Genomic DNA, 13847 nt, shown 5'->3' with positions numbered 1-13847 from the left:
ATTTCATGTGCGTGGTGTAGCAGCCCAGTTTGAAGTAGTACAATACTGTAGATGTTGCAATGAGTTTGAAGTGTATTTGAATTTATGTGTTGGTTTCTCTCAAAATATATCCTGCATAGACAGGACACTGTGTTTCATTCACTATGCTCTACTATCATTGAACAGGTTGAACAGTAACAGTAATGGGATATCTATTTGAAACGTACACATACTGATCAAGTCGCAATTCAAATCTACAAATATAGCGCCCATACATTATAGCATGTGTAACCAAGTTAAAAAAGTAATAAACCCCTCAGAAGAAGGAGGCAGGTTTGTGTGAGCTTGTTTTTCGAGGAAGCAATACTGTTTGCAGCAGCTTCCACATATGTATATGTATATGTATATGTATATGTATATGTATATGTATATGCCTACATATTCATACCTCCTAACAACAATATCCAAACACGACCACCCTAGACACACACTCACACATACATTGGCCATAACCTGATGCTTAAGACCGCCTAAAAGAAACCAATGTATGTATGTACTGTAGATTCAAACTCTAATGCTCTCTCCCTCTTACACAACCATGCATGTGTGGGCATGCACATACACACACACACACACACACGCACACACACACACACACACACACACACACACACACACACACACATACACACACACACACACGCACACACACACACACACACACACACACACACACACGCACACACACACACACACGCACACACACACACACACACACACACACACACAAAGCAATATGACACGGTTCAGTTTATTGGGGCATATGCGGGGGTCTTAGAGGTGCCTTGAAGACCAGCAGGCAGGATATGAATCTACCAGTCTGACAGAGCAACATGTAGGTGAGTGCATATGGATAAGCAGAGGAAACTGTTTCAATGTGTACAGATAAGTAGAGCTCCCGTCTTCTCATTTTCGTCCTGAATATCATACGCCCTCCGTGTTGTATTGTAGCTATAAAGGCATGTCAGAGGTTGTTCTCCTGTATGTTTTAGTGTCAAGATTTTGTCTTAAGTTTATATTTTAAAGTTACAGGTCATAGATGCACGCTGGTAATGAAAATAATGTCTGTATTGAATTAAAGTATATTTTCAAAAGCAACTATTGGTTGTGCTGTTGTCTGGGTATTAAACTACTACAAATCAATTAGTAACATTAGCATAAAAAGTAGGACAAACTCCAAGTCCTACAAGATGACATACAGTGCCTTTGAAAAGTATTCAGACCCCTTAACTTTTTCCACATTTTGTTGTGTTATAAACTCAATTTAAAATGGATTAAATTAAAATAATTTGCCATCAATCCACACACAATACCCCAGGATGACAAAGCGAAAACAAGGTTTTTAGAAATGTCAGTAAATGTATTCAAATTGAAATACAGAAATACCTCTTGTACATAAGTATTCAGACCCTTTGCTATGACACTCTTAAAATTAGCTAAAATGCAAAAATGTCATCAACAAATCACTCAATAAGTTGAAATGAGTCCATTTTAATGCAAAGATAATAGTTCATGTAATTTTGGAATTAATATCATTGTTTTTATAGGGTCTCTGATTGGCATAGGAATCAATTACACACTGTGTGGATTGGGTTGTCATTACAAACTGAGCAAATGGAAAGGAACAAAACTGCTCAGGAATGCGACCCTGAGGCCTGGGGAGACTTACAAAAATCTACAAAGTTAATGGTGGAGAGGAAAAAGCACAGTCGATGGGCCACATCATCATCTCAGTTACTCTACAAAATTGGTCTATAACTAAGTGGCCAAAAAGAATCCCTTAATGGAAAAGAATCTCATATCCATAATTGTGTTTGCAACCATGAATTCAAGTGATACAGCAAAGAAAGTGGCTGGAAATGTGTTTATTTGGTTTTACTACAAAGCATTAAGTTTGGTACAAATCCAGCACATGCAATGCAGTTTCCCCACCATCTCTCGTGTGGAGAATAGTGGTAGCTGCATCAAGTTATGGGTACCTTTGTCACTGGCAGGGACTGGGGAGTTTGTCAGGATAAAGAGAAAATTATGAAATTTGCTGAGTTGGTAGTGACATCCTAATCTGTACAGTGTGTAATTGATTCCTATGCAAATCAGAGACCCTATAAAAACAAAAATATTAATTCCAAAATTACATGAACTATTATCCTTGCATTAACATGGACTCAATTCAATTTATTGAGTGATTTGTTGATGACATTTTTGCATTTTAGCTCATTTCAAGAGTGTCATAGCAAAGGGTCTGAATACTTACAGTGGGGGAAATAATTATTTGATCCCCTGCTGATTTTGTTAGTTTGCCCGATTACAAAGAAATGAGCGGTCTATAATTTTTATGGTAAGTCCAGAAAAAACACATTATATAAAGTTATAAATTCATTTGCATTTGATCGAAGGAAATACGTATTTGATCCCCAAGCAAAACATGACTTAGTACTTGGTGGAGAAACCCTTGCTGGCAAGCACAGAAGTCAGACGTTTCTTATAGTTGGTCACCAGGTTTGCAGAACATCTCAGGAGGGATTCTGATCCACTCCTCTTTACAGATCCTCTCCAAATCCTGAAGGTTTCAAGGCTTTTGCTTGGCAACTCGAAGATTCAGCTCCCTCCACAAATTTTCTATAGGATTAAGGTCTGGAGACTAGCTAGGCCACTCCATGACCTTAGTGTGCTTCTTCTTGAGCCACTCCTTTGTTGCCTTGGCTGTATGTTTTGGGTCATTGTCATGCTGGAAGACCCATCCACGACCCATCCTCAGTGCTCTGGCTGAGGGAAGGAGGTTCTCGTCCAAGATCTTATGGTACATGGCCCCGTCCATTGGCCCCTCAATGCAGTGAAGTCGTCCTGTACCCTTAGCAGAGAAACAACCCCAAAGCATAATGTTTCCACCTCCGTGTTTGACGGTGGGGATGGTGTTCTTGGGATTGTAGCATTCAGCATTTCTCTCCCTCCAAACACGAAGAGTCGAATTTATGCCAAAGAGTTAAATTTTGGTCTCATCTGACCACATCACCTTCTCCCAAGCCTTCTCTGAATCATTTAGGTGTTCATTGGCAAACTTCAGATGGGCCTGTACATGTGCCTTCTTGAGCAGGGGGACCTTGCGGGCACTGCAGGATTTCAATCTGTTACGGTGTAGTGTGTTACCAATGATTTTCTTGGTGACTGTGGTCCCAGCTGCCTTGAGATCATTACCAAGCTCCTCCCGTGTAGTTCTGGGCTGATCCCTCACCCTTCTCATGATCATCCTTACCCCACGAGGCAAGATCTTGCATGGAGCTCCAGGCTGAGGGCAATTGATGGTTATTTTGTATTTCTTCCATTTTCTAATAATTGCACCAACAGTTGTCTCCTTCTCACCAAGCTTCTTGCTGATGGTCTTGTAGCCCATTCCAGCCTTGTGCAGGTCTACAACTCTTACCCTGATCCTTTGAATGTTCTTTGGTCTTGCCCATGGTGGTGGAGAGGTTGGAATGGAAGAGATTGATTCTATTGACAGGTGTCTTTTATACCCATAACGAGCAGAGATTAGGAGTACTTTTCCTAAAGTGACAGGACTAATCTGTGTGCCTCATGGGCATATAACCGGTCTGTATGAGCCAGAATTCTTGCTGGTTTGTAGGGGATCAAATACTTATTTCCTTCGATCAAATGCAAATGAATTTATAACTTTATATAATGTGTTTTTTCTGGACTTTTTTGTTGATATTCTGTCTCTATTTGTTAAAATAAAAGTACCATAAAAATTGTAGACCACTCATTTCTTTGTAATCGGGCAAACTAACAAAATCATCAGGGGATCAAATAATTATTTCCCCCACTGTATGTACATGAGGTATTTCTGTATTTCAATTTTAATAAATTTACAAAAATTTCAAGAAACGTGTTTTCCCTTTGTCTTTCTGGGGTATTGTGTGTGGATTGATGGCAAATTCTTTTAATTTAATCCATTTTAAATTGAGTCTATAACACAACAAAATATGGAAAAAGTGAAGGGGTCTAAATACTTTCCGAAGGCACTGTATCATACAGGCAATTCCAAGGCCCCTTTCTTATTTTGTAAACTAAAACTCTTTTTTCTTTTTCTCATGTCTCTTGTTGATATATTTTTGACCCTCAAAGCCAATCCCAGAACTATTACCTGGAGCAGTATTAAACTAGCTTATTATGGTCAATAGAGATGTTGCTGGCTTCTGTTCTATTATCCTTTGTGATGATATTGCAGAACATGTCCCCTATGCCACAATGCATTTATAGTTTAACTCGACACTGTGGCCAAAAGTGCTGTGAATTAAAGTACTCTGTAGCCTTTAGGGACACCTGACTGGACCATTATGAATTAGATTCACGGCATTTCAAATGATTTCAAATACTATTTGAACCCAGGTCACACACACAGTGGAAATACTGCCAACTATACAGACCCACATGTACAACTATTGCAGTATGATATTTTAGTAATATTATGGTAGGTCTAGTTTTTTTTATTTTTTTTTAGGTCTAGTGAGGTTATGCACAGAGGGAGGATGCAATATACTGTTCATACTGTATGACATACACAAAGTGGTGTTAGGTTACAGGACTACTGTATTATACCTGTCCAGATAGTCAAGACTGACACTGTTCAATTATCGTAAATGTTGATTTCCCTCCATCACTATAGTCCATTACTGTTTACCCTGAGAAGGATGGAGGCCGGCAGCAGTGACCCAAAACAATGGCTACATGAGCCAGACAGACAGATGGATGGATACAACAACAACTGTCAATGTCTACTCTATGTATATTTCTGTGGTCGAAGCGCGTATGGTTAATCAGGCGGCAAAAAAACCCCAGCCACCTTTTGTTCTACTCTCATTGTTAATAATTCACAGAGTGGTCTTTATTTACCTTCTCATAAATCATCAGAGCAGTTGTACTCTCATTTAGTCAAAACGCTGACAGGTGCGGTCCATCAGCCCTCCGCTTTAGTAGGAGTTACATTACAGACAGGGTTTAGCTTGACCAGGCAAATCACTGTGCGGATGACATGAATGTGGACATCCATCATCTCTCCACAACAGCCTAAATAAACAATGTGTTCACTCCACAGACAATGCAGGTCATAGTCATATTCCCTGTCCTTTTAAGATCCATATTGGATGAAGGGTTAGGGTTAGCATAGCAGTCCCTTACTCTAGACTAGAGGGGGTTTAAACTCTGAGTTTGGTATGTGTAATAACATCCACTGATGGGTGTTGAAGTGGACCTGAGGCTATGAGCTCTAACTTGCCATTAGTCATGCCATTAGTATTCTCACAACAACAAAGCCTGCCTGTCCTCTGCACAACCAACCACTCTCAGTCCCCAGTGGCTGGACAGAGAGACCGCAGAGCTGCTGTGTGTTATTGATCAAATCAAATCAAATCAAATCAAATCAAATCAGACTTTATTTATATAGCGCCTTTTATGCAAAATTGCAATACAAGATGCTTAACAATATAATGAAAATACAACAATACAGTTAAAATAAACGTTAATATAAGGAAATACAATACAGTGAAAATCAACTGTAATATAAGGAAATTATATAATAGGAAATACGAGACATGGTAGAACAGAGAGACCACTGTAGCACAGTAGAAGAGGATAGATTAAAATAAAATGGATTAAGAGAATGCTAAGCTAAAAAGGTATGTCTTAAGATTTCATTTAAAGGTGTTTACAGATTGTGACGCGCTCAGCTCCTTTGGCCAGAGGCGAGGACCATAGACACTACGGCATTCCCCGTAGTTCTTTGTCCTCACCCAGGGAACAACTAAAAGGCCAATGCCAGAGGACCTGAGTGATCTAGGGGGAGCATATATTAGAAGCATGTCTCACAAGTATTCAGACGCTAGTCCATTGAGTGATTTGAACACCAATAAAAGGATCTTAAAATCTATTCTAAAACTGACAGGCAACCAATGAAGGGACTATAGAACAGGTGTGTGCTCTTCTTCTGGTCTTGGTTATTACATGTGCTGCTGCATTCTGAATGATCTGTAGCTTATTTATAGCTTTCTTAGGTAGACCGGAAAGGAGAGCATTGCAGTAATCAAGCCTGCTAAGTGATAAAAGCATGCACCATAATTAATTAATAATTAAAAATGCATCAGTCTTTCAGTATCTGCCAGGGAGAGAAATGGTTGCACTTTAGCAATATTTCTAAGGTGATAAAAGGTGGTTTTAGTGAGATTACGGATGTGAGATTCAAAATTCAAATCAGGGTCTAGAAGCACGCCAATATTTTTTGCTAGGGGTTTGGCGTTTTGTGCCAGGGATTTTAAGTTAGTGCACAGTATCTCTCTCTGGACCATTGCTCTGATAATTAAAACCTCTGTCTTATGCTTGTTCAATTGCAAGAAATTATGTGACCATAAATTGATACGATCAATGCATTGAACCAGTTTAACGATAGGGCTGATGTCATTGGGTGATAAAGAGATGTACAGTCGGCATAGCTATGAAAATTAATCCCATGTTGTCTGATGATATTTCCCAGTGGCAGCATATAGAGACTGAACAACACAGGTCCCAGAATGGAGCCTTGAGGGACCCCACATGTTATGCTAGCGTTAACCGAGGAGTGGTCACCAATGGAGACAAATAAGTCCTAAACCAATCTAAAACTGAGCCAGAGAGGCCAACACACTTCTGTAGTCTGTTAATAAGGATGTCATGATCGACTGTATCAAAAGCAGCGCTTAAGTCTAAAAGTATGAATATTGAGTTTCTTGTCATCCATGTTCATTCTCAGGTCATGTACAACTTTAACTAGCACTGTCTCAGTGTTGTGTTGAGGATGAAAGCCAGATTGAAAATTCTCAAATATACAGCAGAAATTTAGGTAATTATTTAGCTGTTTAAATACTAATTTCTCAAGAATTGTACTTAAAAAATGAAGGTCTGAAATTGTTTAGTACTGAAGGATCCAGGTTACTTTTCTTTAGGAGAGGTTTCACAATATCAGTTTTCAGTGCCAGGGGGAAAATACCAATCAGCAAGGAGTGGTTTACAATCACTAGCACTTCATCCTCAAGACAATTAAACACAGTCTTAAAAAAGGTGGTCGCTATAGGGTCAAGTGAGCAGGTGGAGGGTTTTAATTGCATTAGTTCATTCCTGAGCATTTCTTTATCAACAGCAGCAAAATCATTCATAGCAGTCTTAGGCAGAGGGAAAGTGTCCAAATTCAGGGTCTCACGCACATTCAGTATAACATGATTCAGATTCAACCTGATTTTTGTTATCTTGTCTCTGAAAAATTCTGCAAACTCACATTTTGATGTTGAGGTGATGAAAGAGTGACTTTTTGGAGCTGGATTTATGAGGCTGTCAATAGTTGAGAAAAACATTAAGAAATGAGCTTGTCTTGCATTTCTAATTGCTTTATTGAAGATAGTGAGGTGTTCTTTAAAAATGTCATAATGGACTTGCAGCTTAGTTTTTCTCTATTGACGCTCAGCTTTTCTAAATTTTTTCTTTAAGTTAATAATATCCCCAGTTCTCCATGGTGATTTCTGTTTAGATTTAATCTTCTCAAGTTTGGCTGGTGCTATAGTGTCAACGGTAGTCTTCAGCTTATTGTTAAAATTGTTGACTAAATCATCACGAGAGGAAGGAAGGATCTGTGGGGGTTGTTATTAATACGATTTTGAAATTTTCAGCAACTTTAGAGGTAAAATAACGTTTCCTAACAACCTGCTCAGCAACAAAGCTAGATGATGATAAGAATGCAGAGAAAAAAAACACAGTAGTGGTCTGAAATTGCCAAGTCAATTACAGAGGATACATCAATCCTTAGACCATGAGTGATAATTAGATCCAACATATGACCACGGTTGTGAGTCGGCCCATTAACATGTTGAATAAAATCCATTGAGCTCAACACATTTAAGAACTCAGCGGCTTTAGAGTCGGTCGCATTATCCACATGTAGATTAAAAATACTGATGACCATAATGTTGTCATAATTGGTGCTGATAATAGACAACATTTCGGTGAAGTCATCTAAAAAGATAAGACACTGTTTGGGGGGTCTATATATTGTTATTACAAGCACAGGGGGTTGGAATTTTAACAGTATAGCATGATCACCAATCAAAAATCACCAATAGAGATATTTCTACCGTTTAGGGCATCAGCAAATATAGAGGCAGTCTCATCGCCTTTTTTACCATGCCTTGTGGAATGCTCAAAACTATAGCATGGAGGGGACATCTCAGTAAGAACAACAGGTCCGTCGCTATTTAACCAGGTTTCTGTTAAAGACATGCAGTACATTTTATGTTCAGATATGAGTTTGTTAATAACAAAAGTCTTATTGCTTAGTGATCAAACATGAGATAAGAAGTGCCATATCAATTTTTTCACATCCAGTCTTTCTTAGTGCAGGACGTGGAACATTTAATGAGATGGAGTTCAGATTACTTGCAGTTATACCACAAGTAGTACAGTTTAACTAATGTTTAGTGGATCTGGCAGAGTTTAGGTAGTATTTGTTTAGTAGGCCAGGCCCCTTGTAGTGACCATGACAGACTGTAGTAACCATACAAGGTAACTGATTTAATTGACTTTCTTCTATTGGCATTGGTGTGATTACCTTATGGGGGCATGGACTTTCTCAATCAACTATGACAGTGTGTAGGATGGCCATGTTTGCAGAGAGAAAGTGTGCACCAGTGCGGTTGGGATGGAGTCCATCTCTCATATAGTATTCACTATTCGCTCCAGAAGAGGTCAAAATTGTCAATGAAGTGGATTCCAAGGGTTGTGCACTCTGCCTTGAGCCAGTTGTGGAGAGAGAGAAGCCTGGTGAAGCGGCCGTAGCCACGTCCAAGAGTTGGACCAGAAATTGGACCAGAAATCCAAGAGTTGGACCAGGAATTGGACCAGAAATCAAGATCCTTTTGCATATGGTCAGGAGTGTAGCCAGGATATGTCTGAAATCCCCCTTTAACATCTCAGACTGCTGTTTCCTAGTGTCATTTGACCCAACATGCACAATGAGCCTGATGCAGTCCGGGTGGTGTTGTAGTGCTGTGGGTAGCTGTTCCAGGATGTCTGACACACAGGCTCCAGGAAAACAGTAGGTGTGGCCCCCCCTCACTCTAATATCCCTCACGATGGAGCTCCCGAGGACAATGGTCGATGGGGGAGGATGGTCTGGCTGAGATGAACCAGGTAGATTGCGAGATCTGTAGGATCTGCTGGACGGCTGGATATAGATGCAGCTGGAGCAACAGACACAGGGACAGTAGACACCGGGGCAGGAGCAGGGACGACAGGGGCCGCAGTAGTGGGGCTGGGCACTGGAGGGGCAGCTGAGTCATCAGGAAAACCAGCAGGAGGTGCAGGCTGGGATGTATGTAACCGCTCCAGAGCATAGAACTTATTGCTGAGGTTTGAAGGACTTCTACAGGAGCGAGAGACGGTGACTGTCTGCCTTTCCACTGTCCTCGTGAGGTGGTGGTCCAGGCCCCAGAGGAACACCTTCTGCGATGTTTATTTCCCAAGCAACAATTCAGGGCTCTGGGGCAGAGGGAATAGAGCAGTGCAGGTTCTTCGGGTTAGCCCCCAGGCTGGGCCAGGGATTTTCTAGGGGGACTGGTGGAGCTTTCACTATTTCCGGCTCTCTGGTGGTGGTAGTGCCAAACCAGGGGAGAGTGATGTCATTTTCAGCCAGCCTGGATGTTGCTAAGGCAACCATTGAGTCAATGTGCTGCTCATTTTCCTTGATCTGGTGCAGGGTTGAAATTCACCCCTCCAGCTCAGTGATCCTCTGACTCTGTGGAGGCAGCTGTTGCATCCGGGTGGAGAGGTGAGCGGAGGCATGGTGCAGACTTGTTTCAGGAGAGACTGGAGGCAGCTCAATGACAATATCCTCCGAGTTACAATTTGTCCGTGTAGGAACAAAAAGACCACCAAGAATCAAAACGTTCATTAAAAAACACCACAAACGGTCTACGCAGCAAGCCACAGCCCGACCAAAGACTTGAAACCTGCCAGCAGTAGGACCCGCAGTCAGAAAATACTACCAAAATAACAATTCTCGCCAGCAGAACAAGATTCAAGATTCTTTATTTGTCATGTGCATAGAAGTATACAGTGAAATGCAAAAGTGACAGTGCCACAGAGTAGTGCAACAATACAATAAGTTTTAAAATAGAATAAAATAAAAATAGAAGTACTAAAAAATATACAGTATGGACAGTATAAACAATATGAACAGTATAAGCAGTAAGCAATATAAACAGCAGATGGATGATTATGTGTGTGCATATGTGTTATGATGTCAGTGAGTGTGTGAGTGACTTGAGGGGTGCACTGGTGGGGTCATCGTTGATGATTCTGATGGCGTGGGGGAAGAAACTCAGCCTTAGCCTCTCTGTTCTTGCTGCATGACAGCGGAGGCGTTTGCCTGACCGCAGCGGCTGGAACAGTCCGTTTTTCGGGTGGTGAGGGTCCTTCATAATCCTGTAGGCTCTGGTCCTACACCTCCTGGTGTACAGGACATGGAGAGGGGGGGTTGGAGCTCCCATGTTTTTTTCTGCCAGGCGTACCACCCTTTGCAGAGCTCGCCTGTCCTGGGCCGTGCTGTTACCGTATCAGACCTGTTGCCAGCCAGGATGCTCTCCACAGCTCCAGAGTAGAAGGACTGAAGGATCCTCCGGGAGACTTTGAATTTCCTCAGCTGCCTGGGATGGAACAGGCGCTGCCTTGCCTTTCCCACCAGAGAATTGATGTGGGTAGTCCAGGTCAGGTTTTCTGAGATGTGGACTCCCAGGTATTTAAAACTGCTCACCCTGTCCACAGCAGTCCCACTGATGTCCAGCGGTGTGTAGGCCCTTGGTTGTTGTGCCCTCCCGAAGTCCACAATCAGCTCTTTCGTCTTGGAGACATTCAGGATGAGGCTATTCTCCTGACACCAGAGTGACAGGTCCGCCACCTCGTCCAGGAAGCCTTTCTCATTGCTGTCTGAGATCAGCCCCACCACGACTGTGTCGCCCGCAAACTTAATGATGGAGTTTTCGCTGGACTTAGCCACACAGTCGTGGGTGTACAGGGAGTAGAGGAGGGGACTAAGGACGCAGCCCTGGGGGGACCCTGTGCTCAGTGTGAGTGAGCTGGAGGTGTGTCTACCCACCCTGACCACCTGTGGCCTGGCCGTCAGAAAGTCCAGGATCCAGGCACACAGGGGAATGTTCAGTCCTAAACCAATCATCTTATCAGCCAGTCTGGTGGGGACTATGGTATTGAACGCTGAGCTGTAGTCTATAAACAGCATTCTCACATAGCCCCCCTTCTGACTGTCAAGAGAGTGGTGTGGAAGACCTGGGAAACTGCATCGTCCGTAGATCTGTTTGGTCTATATGCGAACTGCAGTGGGTCCAGGGTCGGAGGGAGGGAGGAGCAGATGTATTCCTTAATCAGCCTCTCAAAGCACTTCATGACCACTGAGGTTAGAGCCACCGGTCTGTAGTCATTCAAGCAGGCTGGGGAGGTGATCTTGGGCACAGGGACGATGGAGGATCTTTTAAAACAGGTGGGAACTACTGAATTTGCCAATGATAAGTTGAATATGGTAGTGAACACAGGAGCTAGCTGGTTAGCACAGGTCTTAAGTACTCTCCCCGGAATGCCATCCAGGCCAGCAGCTTTCCTAGTGTTCACCTTCAGCAGAGCCCTCCTCACGTCGTGTTCCGTCACGGAGAGTGCTTGCTCTGCCCTAGCGTGTGAACTCCCATCAGCCGCGCTAGCCAGCACTCTGATGTTGTTATTGTTAGCCGGCGCGCTAGCGGTGGTGTTGCCAGCCTCAAACCGTGCATAAAGAGTTCAGGTCTTCGGCTAGGGAGGCATTCGCACTTCCGGTTGAGGGGGGTGTGTGCCGGTAATCCGTAATAGATCGTAGTCCTCGCCATAGGCCCCTGGTGTCGTTGTTCTCCATTCTGTCTGCGTATCTCCTCTTGGCGGCTTTCACCGCCCTCCGCAGTTTGTAGGACTCCACTTTATACTCCTCCATGCTGCCGGATGCCAGCCCGGAGTTGTAAGCGGCGGTGCGAGCCCTCAGAGCGGCACGGATGGAACTGTCGACCCAGGGTTTCTGGTTGGGGTAGATCTTTACCGTTGTAGTTCGTACGATGTTTTCGGCTACTGTGGAGATGAAGTCCAAGACAGTCTCTGTAAACTCGCTGACATCGCTGGAACTTGATTGAAACATATCCCAGTCGACGTCACTCAGCGCGTCTTGTAACGCGGCCTCTGATTGGTCGGACCACCGCTTTCCCTCCCTCTTCACAACCGCTACCTGTTGGATCCTCTGTTTGTAAACAGGCATCAACAGAATGGCGCAGTGGTCTGATTTCCCAAAGGGAGGGTGGGAAACAGCTTTGTACCCATTCTTAGACTGAGTATAACAATGGTCCAAAGTTCTATCTCCCCTGGTGGCACACTTGATGTGTTGACGGAAGTTAGGCATAACTTTTTTAAGGTTAGCCCGATTGAACAAACAGCAACGAGAGAGCGGAGACTTACTCAATGTGATTTAACCTCCAGATAGATTCCAGCGAGAGGCAGGGAGCCGCAAGACAGCAGCCGAAAATCGTGCGTAATCCAATATGGCAATGTTCGGTGGTAGTGTTTGTGTATACAGTATGTTGGCCCTATATCATTTGCCACCTGGTAACTTAAAACATGTATATAATGTACAAACAAAACAAAACAAACAAACAAAATGTTGCTAAATATATCCTTACATTATAAAATGTCCCCGTGGGTGTGTATGTGCGTGCGTGCGTGCGTGCGTGTGTGTGTGTGTATTCAGAAAGGGCTGCTAAGGACTGTACTGTAGGCAGCTTTGCACTCCCCTATCCCCTATCTGTAGACACATCTGAATCCCATAGACAGGCAGGTAGAATCCTATTTCATCTGCTCCTATCTCAGCAGCACCCCTGGTGCTGAGAGGACTTTAAATCAAATACACACTCACTTTCGAATGGAGTCCCACAGAGCCACCAGCCACTATACCAACTTTGATTTTGATTGATAATGTACCACCACAGCTATAGCTAGTGCAGGACAGACATTTTCTATGAGGCCACACATCTAACACATTCTAACTCATTATAGTTATGTAGGAATCCTTATAATGTCTTTATAATATATGAACAATATGTTTTGTCTGTCTATAGGAATTGTTTTAAACTGATGGAAAATGGATGATGAGGAGAGGAAAAAAGAGTGTACCAGACAAATACAGTTAAGAACGTAAGGTGCTATGAATCCTTGGTCTAGTCAATAACAGACAGTGCAGATAATGGTTTTAAATAGAGGATTGAAAAACACAGATTTCACATGAGCGCCAAAAAACCCCTTCCCAAGCAGCTGCTGTGTCAGCAAGGTGGGTGTCTGCAGCTGACTCATTTCCCCCGTAGAGGACCTTTAAGTAACCAAATGAGGCTTTTACACTTTGATTTATTTATGCATTTGAATATTTCAAAAGCCATCTAAACGGTGCTCAGTAGTGTCACAGTCCTGCCTGCTGGGTGTGTGGTTCCTGTAGACAAGGTAGAATGCCACGTTAATGCTCTTGTAGCCGATGTGTGCCATTGCTGAGCTTGCCAAAACAGATCCTTTACTGCCATTCAATGAACCTGCTTTTCACCAGCTACAGAGAGCTAGCCATGCATCAACATGGACTCTCATGCAGCAGCTGCAGTGAGGACAGGGCAAGGAGGAGGAGCGAAATGCTGCGATGAGTTCATACAACACTGACTCAGAATACTCAG

Source organism: Argentina silus (assembly GCF_951799395.1).
Source record: "Argentina silus genome assembly, chromosome: X".
Lineage (NCBI taxonomy): Eukaryota > Metazoa > Chordata > Actinopteri > Argentiniformes > Argentinidae > Argentina > Argentina silus.
This window is presented reverse-complemented; position numbering follows the sequence as displayed.